Below are 21224 nucleotides of genomic sequence, written 5' to 3' on the forward strand. Positions count from 1 at the left end.
AGAAGGAAGAAAGTGAGTGAAACAGGAGAGAAGGGAAGGGAGGGAGGAAGGGAGGGAGGGAACTAACAATACCTTAGAGAGAAATTGTGCCGTAGAGTGAGTGAATTTATTCTAAAGTTCCATCAATCTAACAGTCCATGTATAAAAAACACCCGGAACATATTTGTACTTTTTTAAACACAGACTAAAGGTCCTACAGCTCTGAAGCCTCTGATTCAGCCACTTGAATTTCGTAAGCTTCCTAGAATGCAATTTATTTTTACCTGTGTGTGTGTGTGTGTGTGTGTGTGTGTGTGTGTGTGTGTGTTGTAAAGGAAGACTTGGAAGGCTTATTAGAGAGCAGGCGAGTTGGGCATTACATCAACAGAGAACAGTGTTGCTGTCAATCAAAGAAAGCATTCGCGAAGCCAGGGAAAGCCAAGAGTATATAATTTGGGCCACAGATATAGGACCGTATTAGCTGTTCATTAAAAAAAGAAAGACACTTGAGGCTGGAGAAATGGTTCACAGTTAAGTGCATTTGCTAGTCTTGCATAGGATCCAAGTTAGCTTTTCTGTACGTACATAGTGGCTTACAACCATCTGTAACTCCAGTTCCAAGGACTCCAATGCCCTCTTCTAGCCTCTATGGGCACCAGGCACACGAGAGGTACATGTGCATACATGCAGGCGAAACACTCGCTTACACAAATAAAAAATGAATCTTTCCATAAAAAAGAAAAGACACTTGGTAGTCAGATACAAATTTATCTGCAATCATAGCTCAAGTAGAAAAGACAACTCATGAAACAATAGACTATGTCCACACTCCTTTAGTTTTATTTCATGTTTTTGCACTCTGGAGACCAGGCTGGCCTCAAACTCGCAGAGAACTATCAAACTCAACTGGAATTCAAGGTATGTACCACCATGCCTGACCCTACTCATTTTTGTTTTTTACATTTATTTTAATTTATGTGTATAAACATGTATCTCAAATGCATGTCTCTGAATCATAGGTATGCCTGGTACCCTTTGGAGGTCAGAAGAGGAAGTTGGATCCCCTGAAACTGGAGTTATAGATGGCTATGTTATGTGGGTGCTGGGAACCAAACCCAGGTCCTCTGCAAGAACAATGAGTGCTCTTAACTGCTAAGACATTTCTCTGCCCCTTCCTTTTTAAGGAAAAAATACTCATGTATAGCTGGGTTTGGGAGCACATGCCTGTAATTCCAGCTCTTGGGAGGTAGGGGCAGGTTAGATGCTAGTCTGTGCTACATGAGAGCCTGATGTAAAAGAGCAAATAAAAAATCATATATATTAGTAAATATATAAACATATATATGTATGTATATATATATATATATGTATGTATGTATGTATGTAAAATATTTCCAGAAAAAAATACCCAAAAATATGTGAACAGAAGTAGCAGTCGGAGGACAAGAAAGACACAATCCAGGGTGTAGCTGGTTGTTTTTAACCCTTTTACTCTTCGAGGGGCCTGATACCTAGCTCCCAAATAAATCACACACAGGCTCTTATTATTATTTATAAATGCCTGGCCTTGCCTTGACTTGTTTCTAGACAGCTTTTCTTAACTTAAATTATCCCATCTGCCTTTGGCCTCTAGGGTTTTTTTTCTTTCTCCAGTCTACACAACTTTCTTGACTTCTTAATTCATGACTTACTGTGTAGCTGCATGGCTGGCCTCTGGAGTCCTCCTCTCCTTGTGTTTGCTCCTTCTCCTGCAGCCCAGATTTCTCCTCCTATTTATTCTCCCTGCCTGCCGCCTATCCTTTCTCTCTATCCAGCTGTCAGCTGTCCAGCTCCTTATTAGACCAACCAGATGTTTTAGGCAGGCAAAGTAACACAGCTGCACAGAGTTAAACAAATGTGGCATAAAGGAATGCAATACATCTCTGCATCATTAAACAAATGTTCCACAGCATAAACAAATGCAACATCTTAAATAATACTCTACAACACCAGGACAAGAGGACAGCAACTCTCTCTTGTACATCAGCTTCCTCCAGAACTTGTGGTCATTAACTAGTTTTACAGTGTTTTAACAGTGTGAGCAAAAAGCCTCCAAGGTCTGGTTTGCAGGGGAAAAAAAAAAAAAAAAAAAAAAAAAAAAAAAACTAGTTGCTAAACCTGTCAGATTACACACACTCCCTGACTCTCCTCATTTTAGTCTATTACTCACGCTTAAAACATTTCACACAAGTGTGAAAAGTAAGGACTTGGAGCCTTTCCTATTTCTAACGATCCCTTGAAATATATGATGCAAGGCCCATTTTGGTTCCCAGTTTAGCATTTAACTCAGCAAAAAGCTTTTCTTTCCTCCAGGAAGCAAACTGGTCTTAAAGCCAGGCATGCATGGTAATGAATGATAAAACCTACTCCTGCTAACTCAGCAGTTTTGGTTTGGTTGGTTGGGCTTTTTGTTTGTTTGTTCTGTTTTGTTGTGTTTGTTTTATTCATTTATTTATTTTGAGGTAGCAAAGAGGTCAGAGGCTCAGCATCTTATTGACAAGGGTGTGTGACTCTAAGCAACCAACACAGAAAAATGGAACTTGCCTGCAGTGAGCTCGTGAGTACAATGACCATGTCATATCCAGATGGCGGTATTTTACAGCACCCCATCAAGCCTCTGACGTTCCACCCTTTTTTCCATTATGTTCCCTGACCCTTGCAAAGATGAGGATTAACACAGAGGTTGCAGGTAAGGATGAGCACTGCACAGTCACTTAAAGGTAGAGGCCAGAAAATCAGGAGTTCTAGGTCTCCCTCTACCACCCAGCCTGGGCTACATGAGACTATCTGAAGATAATAAATGGGAAGAAAGGAAGGAAAGGAGGGAGGGAGGAAAGATTTAATTCTTTAAAACGCAGATTTCAAGGACACTCTTTTTACATATAAGAATACGAGGCTAAACTGTCTCAACACCATAGATGGGTATATACTTTGTATGTACTAGTTAATACTAGTGTCAGATACACATGGAGCTACCAGAAAAGCCCTGGACTGAGGGTCAGAGTCCTTTGGAGACATTCTCAACATTAGCAGGGAGCAGATGCCTATATCAGAAGATCCATCTTGAGACTTTATTATATGCTTTACTTTCTAAAAACTGAAAATACGGCTTAGTGATGTGGTACATATACAGCATAGGTGATACTGCATGGCTGAAGCCTAGCTTTCATCCTCAGCACTGCTAAACATTAAAAAACAACAACAACCACGACAACAAAAACATGGTCTTACTATGTAGCTCTTGATGTTACAGAACTCCCCATATAGAGATCAGGTTGACCTTGAACTCACTGAAATCCTCCTGTGAGTGCAGAGATTAAAGGTGTGTACCACCACACCCAGCTTAAACGAGTTAGTTTTTTAGAGGATGTATCTCAGTGATAGGGTATCTGCCTAGCATGCAGGATGCCTTCACTTCATCTCCAGCACTTCAAAAAGGGGGGGATTAATTTTAAAATAAACACAGGGCTAGAGTGCACCCAAATTGCTAGAGTGCTCACCTACCTAGCTTGCATAAACACCTGGATTCAATTCCCATCACTACATATATTGGGTTTCTTAGTCATGTCCTGCTACTGTGGAGACACCATGATCACAGCAACTCTTACAAAAAAAGAAAGCATTTAATTGGCGCTTGCTTACAGTTTCAGAGGTTTAGTCCATTTTTACGGAAGGGAGCGTGGGGGCAAGCAGGCAGACATTGCTGGAGAAGAAGCTGAGAGTTCTACATCCTGATCTGCATGCAGGCAGCAGGCAGAGAGACTCTGGGGCTTACAATGGGATTTTTGAAAGCTCAAAGGCCACCCCCAGTGATGAACATCTACCTCCTAATCCTTTCAAATAATGTCACTCCCCGGGTGACCAAGTATTCAAACCTATGAGCCTATGGGGCCATTTTCATTCGGATCACCTCACTGAGAGTGCTACCACATCCATTAATCCCAGGATTCAGGAGGACAGGGTGGAGGATCAGGAGGAGTTCAAAGTCAGTCCACACCTGCATATGAAGTCAAAGGCCAGCCTGAACTCCACGCTACTAAATAAATAGGTCTGTAATAGGTGCATACTTAGATACATAGACAAACGATATCTAAAAATATTTTTTAGATAGGATCTCACTCTATAGCCCAGGCTGGCATCAAATTCAGAGTGAACCCCTTTCTTCAATAGGCTGACAAGTGTGTGCCTCTGCATTGTTTGTTTTTTAAACAGAGTTATCATCTATTTACTCTTTGACAAGCCCACATATATAAACAACGTATCTTGATCATATGCACATATCTTGATCATATGAACCTCTCACGTCTTCTCCAGTGTCCAGTTAATGGAGTGAATGCTGACCTGTGCTGTTGGCTTGATCTTATGTCGGTTCAGTGAGTTCAGTTCAGTGGCCATGTGCTGTCCAGAAGACAGCATTTCACAGCACACCTTCCCATTCTCCACTCCAGCTCTTACATATTTTTTTTTTTCTGCCCCATCTCCTGAGATGTTGCCTGATCCTTTAATGTGGTGAAGGAAAATATAACTTGGAGAGAATTTGTATTTTATTTTAAAGTTTTCACTGATCCAACAGACAATAATATCAGACACACCTGGAAACTTAAAACAATTTACCTTTTTTTTTAAAACTTAATTCATTTACTTTTAAGATTTATTTTATTTTTATGGGTAAGTGTGCCTGTATGTGTGCCTTTCTCTCTCTCTCTCTCTCTCTCTCTCTCTCTCTCTCTCTCTCTCTCTTTGTGTGTGTGTGTGTGTGTGTGTGTGTGTGTGTGTGTGCCAATATGTGGGGTTATCTGAAGAGGCTGAAGGGAGGGTCAAAGTCCCTGGAGCTGGAGTTACAAGTGGTGGTGAACCCACATCTGTGGTGATATCTTGCTTGTACAAATAAAGTCTGTCTGAAGGTTGGAGAATGGAGCTTGCCACTAGCTAACCATAGGTCTGGAGGGATGTACAGATAACAGGAAGAGAGATGGCTGGGCAGGGAAAGGATATAAGCAGGAAGAAACAGGAACTGGCTGTCTTGTCTGCTGAGCCCCTGAGGAGGTTAAGGTATAGCTGTGGCTTGCCCCTCCTTCTCTCTGATCTCTCAGAATTTTTCTCTATATCTGATTCTGGGTTTTACGGGTAAGAATTCCTCTTACACACATCATTAATCAAGAAAATCAATCACAACTTGCCTACAGGTAATCTGATGAAGGCAATCCCTTAGTTAAGGTTCCCTCTTCCCAGATAACTCTAGTTTATGTCAAATTCAAACAAAACAAACACAAAACACTACACCGAAGCCTTCTGCCTTGACCAGACTTTTCACCTTTAATTATGTATACTCCCAAAACTTAAAAACAAAACAAAAACCTGCCATGAACATCTGCCCACAGAATACAAAGCTGTTAAGATCCTCATTCTGATTTGTGTCCGTCTACTTTTACCTCTGTCTCATTTCTATGGAATCTGCACTTTAATTCTGTCCTGATCCCAATTTCTATGGCATCTAGAAAACTTTTCCTGCTGTCATCATCCACTAATCAGGAGGTGAGTTTGGTTAAGTCATGGCTGCGGTGTTTTCTTATGTAACATAGGATTAAAATCTATACTGGTGCAATATGAACAGTTATCAAGCATTAAAAGGAATGCTTGTTACAAGGTTGATGTTGAGAATACTGGAGTTGAAAAATAAAGGGTTTGCCACTAGGTATCAGATTGTCAAGTTGACCAGAGAAGAGGAAGAACAGGGATCCAGAGACAGAGCCAGTGCCAGCAGGCCAGCTGGTTCTCCCAAAGCCTCCTTCCCTGAGGGTCATATATGAGTGACCTCTGCTTTTTTACACATTCTTTTTTCTGGTGTATCCAGTTTCAATAGACTAAATGATAAGTAACAATGGCCTCTAACAAAACACTTCATCCTCTTCCTGGAAAGAGACCACCCAGACTTCACCCTGGATTAGGAACAGAAGATGAAGGAACCAAGAAAGGATTGCGTTTGATGGCTGTGACAGGAGTTAGCTCCTTGGTAAACCATGAGCTGTCCATGTAAACTTGAGAACAAAGAGAGGTTAGTCTAATTACTCCATCAAAGGGCTAAGACCAGCAGCATCTGCCAGGTCAGAGAGTAAAACACCTTCCACGGCAGATGGTCAGCAGAAAACCAAAATGAACAAAACAAGTCAGAGAAGGGCTGAGGGGACTTCAAAGGTGACCACCTCCTCCTATAGTGGTTTAGCATCGTGTGATCATCTCTCTGGTTGGGTCAGAAAGACATGCATACAACGTTGGGCCCTCCGTTGGTTGATTTATGATAAGTCCAGAGAATTAGCCAGTCTTTACTAAAATCACCGGAATCTTTGTTTAATTTCTCTCATGAGCCTGGTAAAAAGCCCTTGGGATGCTTCTTCCCCTCTAGGAACCCTCCCCACAGTCAGAGTTCCACTGTCCCCTTAACGCTCTCTAATAAGGCTCTGCATTCACTTTGCTTAACTCTTTAATCTTCCTTCAATCAGCATGAAATGATGAGCATCGGGAGTCTCAGGCTCCCTGAGAGAGGAACAGAGAGGGAAGAAGAAAGGGCAAATGAACAAAGAAAGAAGCCAGGACCAAGAGGAGAGGGGAGAGAGCGCATACCCAAAACAGCTGTTATATAGGGACCAGAAAGTGGGGGGGGGGAGGGAAACAAAGCTCAGGGGCTGCCCAGGAGTGGTGGTGAGAAGTGCTGAGAGGAGCCAGGACTCTGTTGCAGGTACTTGTGGTGCTGAGACTTATATGTTCAATAGGCACACCGGTTAACCATTTGTTAACAGTGGTGACCTGTGAGAGTGCCTAGCATCCTAAGTCTTGCACATCTGAGTTGGGAAAAGTGTCGTAATTATCAAAAACCTGCATCAGTAGCTTGGGTATTTTTTTTAAGAATTAGGAATAATGAGTTGTAGATTGGAATCACTGAGCTATGAGAGGCATAACTCAGTGGTACAGTGCATTTAGCACACCATGGTACTGTGTTCAATATCTAGGAGGAAGAAGAGCATTGATCCCATGAAGCAACTCGGCAAAGATGATCTTAAACTCTCCCAGTGCCCGTACAAGGGCATGCTTCCAGTCTTCATCCCCTGGAGCCGAAGTCACAGCCCATTGTGAGCCATCCAATGTCAGGTCCTCTGCAAGAGCAGTATATGTTCCTAACCGCTGACCCATCCATCTCTCCAGCCTCAGTCTCTGTTCTTGACACTGTTTTGCTACTGTTCATCCTTCGTTCTGTAAAACTCCTCTCCTCTGGGTGTCCTTTCCTATGAGCTAATTTCCCTCTTGGCTCTGGTGTGACATTTTTACTGTCTCCACCCTTAGGTCAACTCTGTCCTTTACTGCAGAGGAGCTGAGAGCGCAGAGACTGGTGTCAGGCAGTCTAGATTTGTGTCAATTCTACTAGGTCCTTGTCCTATGTCACTATCAGTTGCTATGGCAAAATATACTGACAAAATCAACTTGAGGGAGAAAGGGTTTGATCCAGCTTGCAGTTCCAGGTTACAGACGAGCAAGGCAGAGAATTTGGGATGTAGAGAGGGGAGTCAAGGCAATGGAAATTTATAGCAACTGGTCACATGACACCAGTCGTTAGAAGAAGAGCGCAATGAATTCGCATGTGGCTTGCTTGGGCTCAGCTTGCCTTCCCCATTTTGTGCAGTCCAGGATAATGGACCCACCCACAATTAATTGGTCCTCCCACACAACTCAGCCTAATCAGGACAACTCCTAACAGATATTCCCAGAGACTAACCATAATCTAGACAACCTCTTAGGCGTCCAGTTGGCAATTCTAGCCGCCATGGCTCTAGTCCTATGATTGGATGGTTGTTAATCTCTATAGAGCTTCCTCTCCCATTTTATGAGGTTGGTAATGGTGTCCACCTCCTAGGGGTAAACTGATCTGCAGAAAGAAAGTACTTAAGGAAAATGTTGATCTTAATATTATTATTCGCCTGCTTGGCTCTAGCACTTTAGCCAAGGGCTTTTCAGTAGTACAATAACTCAGAATAATTGAATGTAACTGTAAACCTAAAAGTCCCACCCCACCTCTTCTTCAATTCCATTCTTGACCCTGGACAGGAAATTACAGGCAATTTTGAGGTGCCCACCTGAGTACTGGGAGCCCTTGTTGACATCTATTTTGGACAAGGTCAAATGCAGCCCTGGCTGGTGCAGGTTCTATGTACAGCCAAGGACGATTTTAACAACCAACTCTATTGTCTCTACCTCCAGTTCTGGGCTCATGGGCATGCTTATATGGGAACACTGGTGTATATTAGAGAATGACGGAGCCTTTCTTGGGATTTCAGAAACTCAACAGCTACCTAAAACAATCCTGAGCCAGCACTTTCAGGTTGTCTCAAGAATTCAAATAATGAAATTCACAGACCACAGAGGATGGGTTTTGGAGAGAAGTATGTTAAAGGTTTATGGGTGGGCACTTCAATGTGGAGGATATAGGAAGAAAGACCAAAGGTACACCTGGAGTTACAGTAAGAGGAGGGGGTCTCGGGGACTAGGGTACAATCAATTTCCTGGTTTAGGGGCTTTTTAAAGGACCTGCGGCAAACACTGGGCGAGCTGGCTAGTTTTGTGTCAAACTTGACACAAGCTAAATTTGTCTGAGACAATGCAATGTCAATTGAGAATATTCCTCCATAAGACTGGGCTGTAGGCAAGTCTATAGGGCATTTTCTTAGTGATGGCTGGGGGGAGGGCCCAGCCCGTTGTGGATGGTGCCACTCCTTGGTTATAAGTCCTGGGTGCTATAAGAAAGCAGAACAAGATAGTAAGTTAGCTGCACTCCTTCATGGCCTCTGCATCTGCTCCTGCTTCCAGGTTCCCACCCTGTTTGAGCTCCTGCCCTGACTTCCTTCAGTGATGAACAGTGATGTGGATTTGGCATCATAAGCCAAATAAACCCTTTCCTCCCTGAGTTGCTTTGGTCATGGTGTTTCATCACAGCAATAGTAAACCGTAAGACACTGAGGTTAACTGAGGTGGTATGGGGAGGGGGTGGGGAGGGGGGTGGAAATTAAGTTGACCCTAATCAGGTTTCCAGGTGTCTTCTCCCAATGTCAGTCACTTGGTCACATGCACTTAGCCTCTAGGGAGAGGTGCTCGTTTAGAAAAACAAGAGCTCTCTTCTGGCACCCTGGCCTCCAGCAAAGACAATCTGAGAACTGAGCTTTGGGGTCCCTGTCCTTCCTACCTGAGTGGTTTCTCCTGCTGTCTTAGTGAGTGTGATACCACACCTGGCACTGGTAGATGAGTTCCTAAGGGAAGACATGTGCCTCCCAACAAGGTCTCAACACCCTTCCTTCGGCTCTCCCCACATGTTGGGAGAGTCTGTGCCAGCAGGAGGCAGTGGGGAAAACATGAACTGAACCCTGATAGCACTCTGGGCATTCTGGCTGTGTTGCTGCGCTAGCATGGTTGGGGACTATGAAGGGCCTCCCTGGAGTCTGACCTCACTATGTCCCCCGAGTGGTGATGTCACCTGCTGCCCTGCCTGGTCCCCGAGTCCCCAGCCACACTGACATCACCCCTGTTGCCTTGGGCTCAGTTCACATGTTGTTTCCTGAGACAACTTCCATGGTTAAAATACGGAGAGTCCATTCCTCTCTCAGACTCTCTTCCCATGACCGTGCAACTTTTCTGTCTCACCCTGACTTCAGTGCTCTAAATTATAAGTTTCACTCAGTACTTTGCTCCACTAACAAACTGCCTGGAATCTCTGACACACCGGTCTAAATTAGGAAACACAGGGGATTTAAGAAAAAAAAGAGAGAGAGAGAGAGAGAGAGAGAGAGAGAGAGAGAGAGAGAGAGAGAGAGGTGGTTCCCTAGTGATCACAATCAAACTGTACGAGGGAAAAAATGAACAAAGAAATTAGGACATCTCAAACTTTTCCAATTATCTGACCTTCACCAGGCTGCCATCCCTGTCTCATGCTGGAGAGGATCAAAGTGCTTTATGATATTGTCAAATATTTCTCTGCTCTAATCACTGCCTAGTTAGAAGGCCTGGGCAGTCTAAGGGACCTCTGACAGTGGAACCAGGATGTATCCCTGGTGCATGAAAGGACTCTGGGAGCACATTCCCCATGGAGGGATATTCTCTTAGTCTAGAGGCAGGAGGGAGGGCCTAGACCCTACTCCAAATGACTTGACAGATTTTGATGATCCCTCCTGGAAGGCATCACCCTCCCTGTGGAGTGGAGGGGGGGGTGGGTGGGATGGGAGAGAGGGTGAGGGAACTGGGATTGATATGTAAAATAAGGGGAAAAAATTTCCTAGAGTCTACAGATGCATCTTTTGGTGTGCTTGTCACCTAACAAGGCTGGTAGCCCCATGTAGCTTCAGGATGGGACTGCTCAAGTTAAATCAGAGTTAGAACTTCAGGCCAATCCCAGTGGAGCAGGCAAAGGCCTAAGGTCATTTGATCTTTAGTGGATAATGATTTAGTGAATCACACCAATGTAATAAAGCTTCCATAAAAACCCAACAAAACATGCAGAATACACGGAAATTCCTGGATAAATGCTATGTTTGCAGCTACAGAGAAGATTAGCTATGCTCCTCCACAGCATCTTCCATCCCTGGCTTAAGACAACTAGAGTCATATACTTATAACCTGACTTGTAACTTCATTAAACTGCTAATCTCCTACTTTATGGTAGCGCTAAGGTCGGGCAGTGCAATCAGATTGGCTGCCAATCAGGCTCAAAGTAATTCTAGTTGTAACTTGAGATCCTATCTTGAATCATCACTAAACTGCTGAGCTCAGAGATTCCTCCCTTTCTCCAGAACATTTCATCTGAAACCCATCTTAATGACTCTCTATTAAGCCTGAAAAGAATCTTTAGTGTTTAAGAACAGTAAGTGGCTGGGTTCTGGTAGCCCCCAAAACTTGTGCTGAAGTAACCGGTACTATGGAAATGGAGAGATGGCTCAGCAGTAAATGTACTTGCAGAGAACCTAGGCCCAATTCCCGGAATCCACAGGATGGCTCACAACTATCTGTAATTCTAGTTCCAGAGAATCCAGCACCCTCTCCTGGCCTTCACAGGCACCAGGCTTGCACATGGTACATATACATACATGTAGGTAAAACATTCTTATATAAACTGACAGCATGATATGGTTAAGAGGAAGGTGTTGTGCATATAAGAGAGAAAGAACATCCAAAGGCATTTGGGAGAGTCTAGAACTAGAAAGTAGTAGATTGAACAGCAAAGCAGAGAGTGAAAGAGAGGGAAGGAGGGAGGGGAGGAGAGAGACAGAGAGAGACAAAGACAAAGTGGGGGAGGGGAAGGGAGAGAAGGAGGGAGGGGGGAGCAGCAAGCTATTAAGGTTATAAGGAGAAGGCATAGCTGACGGAGTTTAGGGAAGGCGAGGAGGTGAAAAAGGCTTGGAGGACGCATGAACTCTGAAATTATGAAGTTATGATACTGAGGGACCCTCAAGGCCAGCATGCACTTTGGTATGCTAATAGGCACTGCAGATAGCCATTTTCCCTTCTGGAATTTGGGGGAACTGGGGTTTCCTTTGGACCTGACAACTCTCACATGTAAAATAAAAGCAAACTAAATAACCTCCCAGTGCAAATCTCTATCATCCCAGCCCACGTGGATCTACTGACTCATAGGGAGTCTCCACCTCAAATAATTCAACCAAGGAAAATCCCTTTTAGGTGTGCCCAAACTGTCTGGGTTTCAGTTAATTCCTAATTATTCAAGATCATTCACGACAAAGATTAGCTATCACAACCTCCCAACATCAGCCAGAGACCACCATCCATTCTGGACAATCTGAGTCTAATGAGAAGGGAATGGACTCTCTTGAGTGTGTATAAGAAGAGCCTTGTGAGTAGATACTTGTTGGAGTGCTTGTGAGTAGATTCTTGTTGGAGCAAGTGAAGAGGGAGCCATGCTACCTTTCCACTAGCAGATGAACATCAGCGTCCACAACCCACTTAAGCATAGCACCCTGATGCCTGTGCAGGCAATGCCACCATTCCTTCTATTATCAATAAAGTGGAAAGTATCCTTATGATTTAGACCGCTGATGTCCCACAAAGAATCATGTTTCAACACTGGACCCCAGCAGGTGGCGCTGTTTGGGGAAGGTGTGGACCTTAGGAATTGGGGCTTTGCCAGAAGAAGTAGGTCACTGACAACAAGGGAGAACTGGATATAACCAGCCTCCTCGGGTCCGTACTGCCCTAGCTACCTGCCTTTCCTGCTACCCATGCCTTCCCTGTCCTTGAGAGCAGAAACTGAGGAAATCAGTGTGGTTTGTGCTACTTTGTTGGAAATGATGGACACCTGGCCATATACTGAACGCCCTGGGGATGGTTTCTGTCCATACAATGTTACACTGTTGGTTGGTAGATCTCTACACTAAAGAGCTGCACAAGGACTTTGCAGAGCTATTGAACCTCTACAGAGTGAGGCTCTGGCTTTTGTGGCTTTCATATTTATTTAATCATTTATTGGTTTCAGGAATGACTGTGCTTAGTCTTACTTTTCTTTATAGTCTCCTGCTTTTATTTTTTGTAGTCTCTGTTTATGGCATTTTCACTTTTGTTTGTTTCTTTTTCACAGTTAAGAACATGCATTAGTTTATATTAACTACACATGAGTAAGTAATCGCACAGGGACATTTCCGTACATGTATATGAACTTTGAACACATTACTCTGATCTCCCAAACTTTGGCCCACTGATTCCAAGTACCTCAGTGCTTCTGTTTCTTCTTCTTCTCCTCCTCCTCCTATTCCTTCTTCTTCTGCTTCTTCCTATTTATACAGCAAGTCATGTGGACTCCTACACCAAAAACGGATAGGCTACATAGGATGGTCTTTAGTTTTTCTTTTATTTGGGGGTGGGTAGGGTTCAAGACAGGGTTTCTTTGTATAACTCTGGCTGTCCTGAAACTCACTCTGTAGGCCAGGTTAGCCTCAAACTCAGAAATCGAACTGGCTCTGCCTCCCTAGTAGTGAGATTAAAGGCTTGTGCTACCACCACCTGGCTAGCTGGTGTCTTAAGGGCACAAACATGTCTTTGTGATTTAGCAGAAAGTCTCCTGCTAGGTGGTTATCTTAGGATCTTCCTGGCAGTTCAAAAGTCATGACTGACAAGGACAGAGGTAATAGATCCCATTCTTTTGATGCTATTCAAAAATTCTGTACCCAATAAGCCTCTCTGCCATTGCAGCAATCCAAATCAGACCAAATCAAACCAAATTAGAAAAAGCCCATGTTTAGTAGATATAGCGCTCCAGGATGGCCTTCCAGTCCCCCAAAGAAGAGATGGGAAAGGGAGACCAGAAAAACCAGGAGTCTGTTCTCTGGGGGACAGTTTAAATACCCTGTAGGAGTGGTCTTGAGTATCTCTGGGGGCAGGGCCATTGTTTGGTGGGCTTTCTGAGATACAGCAAGGTTTGGAGGGAGATGGGGGAGGGATACCAGGGACTCCGGCAAAGCTTCCACCCTAACAGTTTTGTATGGAATAGGGCAGCTGGAAAGAATTCAAGAGCAGACTAAATAAAAGTCTAAAACCAGCCTATTCTTTGAGGTATTTAGTACTATTAACTTTCCTCTTAGCACTGCTTTCAGAGTGTCTCATAAGTTTGGGTATGTTGTTCCATCATTTTCATTGAATTTTAGGAAGTCTTTCATTTAGTTTTTCTTCCTTGACCCTGTGGTGATTCAGTTGAGCACTGTTAAATTTTCATGGTTTTGTGGGCTGTCTGAACTTAATATTATTGTTGAATTCTAACTTTAAGCCCTGGCAATCCAATGAGACACAGGGGGTTATTCCAATTTTTTTTGTATCTGTTTTGGGTTTGGTTTGCTTTACTACTGAGTATGTGGTCAGTTTTAGAGAAGGTTCCATGAGGGGCTGAGAAGACAGTATATTCTGTGTTTGGGTGGAATGTTGTATGGATGTCTGTTAAGCCCATTTGAGTCATAACAACCGTTAGTTCCTTTATTTCTGTTTAGTTTGTGTCTGGCACACTTGTTCAGTGGTGAGAGTGGGGTGTTGAAGTCTCCCACTATTAGTGTGTGAGGGTTCATGTGTGATTTATGCTTTAGTAATTTTTTTCAAATACAAGAGCCTTTGTATTTGGGCATAGATGTTCAGAATTGACATTTCACCTCAATGGATTTTTCCTGTGATGAATATAAAATGGCCTTCTTCGTCTCTCTTGATTAATTTTAGTTTGAAGTCTATTTTGTTACATATTAGGATAGCTATACCAGCTTGTTTCTTAGGTCCATTTGATTGGGAAATTTACTCTGAGGTAATGTCTGCCTTTGAAGTTGAGGTGTGTTTCTTGTATGCAGCAGGATGGATTCTGTTTCCACATCCATTATGTTAACATTTGTCTTTTTTATAGGTGAATTGTGTTCATTGATATTGAGGGATATTAAAGTGATGACTAGTTCCTTTTTTTTTTTTTTTTGGTGGTGGTGGTATTATGTGTTCTTTTCCCTTCTTTGGGATTCACTGATGTGGGATTATCTATTGCCTATGATTTGTGGGTGTAGCTAACTTCCTGGGATTGAAGTTTTCATTCTAGTACTTTTTGTAGGCCTGAATTTGGGGATAGGTAGTGTATAAGTCTTGTTTTGTTAAGGAATATCTTGTTTTCTCCATCTATGGTGATTGAAAGCTAAGCTGTGTATAGTAGCATGTTTATACCATGTCATCCATGGTCTCTTTAGGTCTACATAATGCCTGTCCAGGACCTTCTGACTTTCATCGTTTCCATTTAGATCAGTTGTAATTCTGATAGGTCCTCCTTTATATGTTACTTGACCTTTTACGTTTGAAGCACTTAATATTCTTTCTTTATTATAATTGTATAAAAGTAAAAGCCAAAATTGCCATCAGATCACAAAGCTATGTCACAAAACACCCTCAGAGCAGGGCTTGCTGACTGTTGGCATTGTAGATGAGCATGTCCTGTGGGCACATCTGTGGGAGACTGTCTTCATTGTTGAGGAAAGAATCATCTCATGTGTCAGTCTCTGGACTGCAGAATTATGTTAGTACAAGCCAGCTGAATAGCAAGCAAGATGCCTATATTGGCTCTCTGCTCTTGACTGTGCCAGTGATATGTGCAGGTGATTAAATTCTTGCCTTGAATTCAGCTAAGTGACAGTGGCCTGGATTGTAAACCAAGAAAACTCTCTCTTCCCTTGCTTTGTCATTAATACTTTATCAAAGCTCTGATGGTGAAACTAGAATGCCTGCCTTGGCTTTGTTAGATTAATCCAGGATGCTAAGGTGATCAATTGTGGGGAACCCCAGAGCAAAGTTAGCATCTTAACAGCCATCCTTCCTACTACTCTCTTAGATACTAACATACTGGTAATTTTTCATTCTCCTACAACTGTCCCAGCTGCAGTCTTATCGTATAGCAAGTTATCTCATAGCAGAACACCTGCATCCTGCTTGGAAGGACATTCTGCCTCCCTCACATCCTCCCTTTGGCCCATTCCCTCATTTCTCCACTACTTAAACCCTGTGGTTATATTTATTAAACGAGACTTGGTCAGAATACTCTCTTGTCTCCATCTCTTGCATCTCTTGTCCCCTCGTTCTCCCTATTGACTGATCTGGCAGGCCAGGGCATTTGGCACCCAACTTCGGGCTTCAGTAGGAGGGCTTCAGTGAAGAACGCCGCAGGGAAGAGCCTGCTGAATCAAAAGAAGACAAAGAGAAAGAGGAAGTCCTAGACCTGAAAAAGTCCCCATAACAGCATATTGGAACTTAATTGAAGAAGTAATTTCTCACAAACAAATTGACCCTCTTGTTGCCAATATTATAGAAGAGGGAGAAAAATGTCTTAAACCATATGGCTTTGACCTTGAAAAAATTCTGAACCTAAAAAAAAAAAAAAAAAAGGCTCAAAGGAAAAGTACCTGATGTCCTTTGAGAGTGATATTGAAGATATTAAAAAGACTAACCCACAGACCCAAGATAAAAGTGTAAAAAAGACCCACTCTAAAAAGGATTTGGGAGCTACACCAAAAATAATATATGGATGGATATATCTATATATATATATATATATATATATATATATATCCATCACTAAATATTTTCACTAGGAACAAATCATGCAGGAATGAAGACCTTAGTGATGGGGACTGAGAGGACTCGGCGGAAGCAGCAGTGTATCATGAGTCAGACTGGCCTTCGTTAAAACAATGGCCTCCATCCTATACACCTCCTCCTACAGTTCCTCCTCTAGCTTGCCCAGTCTTAAGCCCCCAGAAAGAATTACAGGACAAAATTCAATATCTTAAGGAACAAATTTGCTTAGAAAAAGAACACCAAGAATTAATTACCGAATTAGAAAGATTAAGGACTGCAAATCCTCCAAGACTTTTCAAAAGATCACCACCAGGCCACTCCTTAAAGGGGCTGCCCCCAGGATGTCTCTTAGCCATCAGCAACAGACAGAGCTAGAGAACGTAACTGCCTTTCCTGTCCCTGATACAACAGATGCACAAGGGGGTACATGGAGACATCATACAGGTTTTGGCTTTGATGTAATCAAAGAGGTTAAAAATGCAGTTTCCCAGTATGGGGCCACAGATCCTTATGCCACTGCCATCATAGAATCTGTGGCTAATACTTGACTTACTCCTTCAGACTGGTATATCTCAACCAGAGCAACTCTGGCAGGAGGAGACTACCTCTTATGGAAATCAGACTTTGCAGAGGCTTGTAAGGAAATTGCAAAAAGGTTTGCACAAGCCAGCAATGGCTGGAATGCTGATATGCAGAAGGGAGAAGGAAATTTTGAGGCAGAAGATGTTCAAAGGCAATATGAACCTGGGCTATATGCACAAATTAAATCAGCTGCCACCAGTGCATGAAAGAGGCTAAAGGGGATATGAGCTCTTCCCTTACCAATATTAAGCAAGGGCCTGATGAACCTTTTTCAGACTTTGTTCACTGTTTACTACCAGTAGCAGGAAGGATTTTTGGAAGTGCAGATTCAAGAACTGAATTTTTTAAACAATTAGCATTCGAGAACGCAAATGCTGCCTGTCAGGCTGCCATTAGACCATATCAAAAACAAAACAAAAAACAAACAAACAAACAAAACAGATCCCTCTGGCTTCATTCTCCTCTGTGCTAAGTGAGATAGGAGCAGCCTACCAACAGGGGCTTGTCGTGGTAGCTGCTATGCAAGGTACTCCTCTTAAACAATTCCTATCAAATCAGGGCAGAAATAAATGTTTCAATTGTGGAGACTCAGGCAACTTTGCAAATAATTGCCCACAAAAAAACAAGAAGGTACTCTTCAAAAGGCCTCTGGCATAGGATTTTGTTCCAGATGGTCTTTTGGAAGAGACTGGGGAACTATCCCTCAGGTTCTCAGCTCCAGCAAATATGCTCAGGCTTCATGCTTTGCTCCACCTGGACAACCAGTGTGCTGGAATAAGATAGCCCCCATTCATGTTTCTGATGGTTGACTGGCTGGCAGGCCAGGTCAGAAAAACCATAATCCAAGAAAAAAAATCCAAACCATGATTGAGTCTCTGATTCCTCGAATAGATTATCGTCCATTATTACTTCCCAAACCCAGAGGTGCAGACATCGACTCCCAAACCTCAGATATTCAGTCTGCTACCCAGTATGCTTTAAGCATTACCAACCCCAGCCTAGCAAAAGACTGCTGGCTGTGTTTGACCTTGGGAACCTCCTGGAACTAGCAGTCCCTGTGCTCAATGATTCCTTGTTGCCTAATTGTGATTTCATGCTGAAGGATAAACTGCACACTTAGTGTCCCCTTTAAGGTTCAGCCCACAGGGTTTAATAATTCCTCATGCTTTTACAAACATTTTAAGAATGTCAGTTTTGATATAGATGTAGGACAAGCCTTTACCTCTTGCTTTTCAGTGATTCATATAGCCACAGCTCTATATGCTGGGCCTGGACAAGTCCTAGCTTGCGGCAATGACTTGGCTTATTCCTTGCTGCCTGCTGATTGGACAGGATTGTGTGTCCTGGCTACCCTCCTTCCAGATACAGAAATAATACCTGGGGGATGAGCCCATCCCAATACCCAACCAGCATAGACTATTTCACTCCAAGGCACAGGAGTGCAGTCCAATTCATCCAATATTGGTTGGACTTGGTATTTCAGGAGCCCTAGCCATTGGTTCCGCAGGCATGGGAATAGCAATAAAATCATACTCCAAGCTGTCTCAACAGCTTGCTGATGATGTACAGACCATCTATAGGTCAGTCCAGGACCTTCAGGAATAAGTTGACTCTCTAGCAGAGATGGTCCTACAAAATAGAAGAGGGCTAGGCTCACTGCTGACAAGGGATGCATTTGTTTGACTTTACAGGAAAAATGCTGCTTTTATGCTAACAAATCCGGAATAGTTCGAGACAGAATCAAGAAACATCAAGAAGAGCTTGAGAAGCATCACAGCTGTTTGATCAACCCATTTGGAGCACCTGGAATGGCCTTACTCCTTCCCCTGCTAGGTCCCCTGCTTGGCCTACTAATTCTTTATTGTTAGGACCTTTTCCGTTTAGCAAATTGATGGCCTTCATTAAAAATCAAATGGATGATATAAAAATGCAACCCATACAGGTGCATTATCATCGCCTTGATATGGCCAATGTGGGAGACAGCTATGATGAACTCTAGACAATACACAACTAAACCTGTGTATCGATAAATCCGTCAAGGTCATCCTCTCCTTGGCGAGCAGGGCTGGTTAGCCAATGATGGGCAACGGAGGAAGGACAGAGAGTATCCTGCCCCCAAAGACAGGAATGGTCATCACAAGATATCATCTCCAATGACGGGTAAGGCTATGCCACACTCCTGATCCAAGAATTCCTCTGACAAAGACAGACACAGCCCCCTCAAGGCTATCCCACCTCACGGCCTTTTTAATACTATATTTAAAGGGGGACCTGTGGGCAACACCAGAGCAAAGTTAGCATCTTAACAGCCATCTTTCCTACTACTGTCTTAGATACTAACATACTGGCAATTTTCCATTCTCCTATGACTGTTCTCTTGTTAAACATGATGCAGCCTGACCTTGAAAGAGTCCCAGCTGCAGTCTTATCGTATAGCAAGTTATCTCATAGCAGGACTCCTGTGTCCTGCTTGGAAGGACATTCTGCCTCCCTCACATCCTCCCTTTGGCCCATTCCCTCATTTCTCCACTACTTAAACCCTGTGGTTATATTATTTAAATGAGACTTAATCAGAAGACTGTCTTGTCTCCATCTCTTGCATCTCTTGTCCCCTCTTTCTTACTCCCTACCTCAGGGTCCCTATTGACTGACCCCGTGGGCCCCGGCAATCAATGATCAATCAGTGGTTACCAGAACCACCTGAGCCACTGGCTCTACAGTTTGCTCTGACATTGATGAGGGATAAGGAACGCAAAGGAGAGAGCAAAGGGAAAGTTTATTAAGGGAAAGCGAGACATGCTCCAGACCGTGCAGGTAACCAGGATGACAAATAATGCCCAGTTACACTGTGCTGAGCTGGAAGAGAAGTTGATCATTTCTTACTGAGATTGGTCATTTTCTAGACACAAATGTGGGCGGAGCCAGTGAGTACCGCATGCTGTTGTATACCCCTGGAACTGTCATGGGATGATCATGCAGCATTTGCCCAGTCAGGCAAGAGATGATCACTGGCTGTGGTGATCATCCCTGTTCATTCTTGTTTGCTTGTTTTGCTGCCCATTAATTAGACCATGTTCCCTTGCTCACATGATCAACTTGTTACCACAGACCCTTGTCCTTATTGCTCATCAGGAGCTGGCTCCTAAGTCAATACTTATTTCTACTGATTTCCCACTTAACATATTCTCCAGGATTGGAACAAATTCCGGAAAAAAAGAGGTGAAATTGGTCATGTTAATGTTAGAGATTAACCAATGAGAGGCAATTCAAGCTTCAATACCATTCTTCAGGTCTCTGCCTACTTCTGTGAGTGACTCTGGACATAGAGGCACATACCCAGCATTCAGAAGTCAGAGGTCTGTATTCCAAGATTTAAAGAGCTGTGGTACAGGAAGACAGGAGTTCAAGGGCACCCTCTACTACATTGCAAGTTCAATACCAACCTAAAATACATGGGACCCTGTACAGAAACAATAAAATAAAGGCAGGCCCATTTGAAGCAGGGGGTGATAGAATACCTATAATCCCAGCCATTCAGGAAGCTGAGGCAGATTGCATTAAATTTAAGGCAGCATGGTCTACACAGTACCAGACCTGCCAAAGCTGAGCTACAGGAAAAAATCCTGCCTCAAAAAAATACACTAGCCTCTCTGTATCCAGATAGCAGTCTATTGGTGCTAAATGCAAGCCTAATGAGGAGGGCTGGGCTCACAAACACACTTATAGCACTTAGGAGGCTGAGGGAAGATGTTGGCCTCAAGTTCAAGACCAGCTCTCATTTGCATCTTTTAAATTGGGTTTTTCAAGAAGTTTCTGTGTATAGCTATGGCTATCCTGGAATGTGCTCTGTACACCAAGTTAGCCTCAAACTCAGAGACTCCCCTGCCTCTGCCTCTGGAAAGCTAGGATTAAAGGCCAATGCTCATTTTGAAGTTTGGTTTGGTTTGTTTGTTTCAAGACTAAGTTAGTTTCTCTGTGCAACAGCCCTACCTGTCCTGGAACTCACTCTATAGACCAGGCTGGCCTCAATTCACACAGAGATCTGCCTGCTGCCTTCTGAGTGGGTGTTTGAACTTTTGAAACATATTGTTATTTATATTTGGTGGAGGGGGCATGCTTGTGAGGTCAGAAGACAATCTGTGTAAGTTGGTTCTCTCTTCCATCATGTGGATTCTGGGGACTGAACTCAAGTGGACCATTTGGTAAAATGTGTCTTTGCCCACTGAACTCTCTCTATACCCACATTCTGTTTATGCTCACCTGTCCCAGTCTTTGACTATCACTGAGTCTGGTTTGTTTTCTGTATCTGAATTATTCAGAGAGCAGAGCAGTACTTTCTCTCCCTCATGTTGCCACCCCCCCCCCTTAAGTCTCATGCAAGTCTTGGAGGCTGAGGAGATGCCTCATTGGGGAAATGCTGCTCAACATTACAACCTGAGTTCAGATCCACAGCAGTGTTGTAAAAAGCTGGGTGTAGTGATACAATCGGTAATTCC

The sequence above is a fragment of the Phodopus roborovskii genome, unplaced genomic scaffold (genome assembly GCF_943737965.1).
Source record: "Phodopus roborovskii unplaced genomic scaffold, PHOROB, whole genome shotgun sequence".
In the NCBI taxonomy this organism is placed as follows: Eukaryota; Metazoa; Chordata; class Mammalia; order Rodentia; family Cricetidae; genus Phodopus; species Phodopus roborovskii.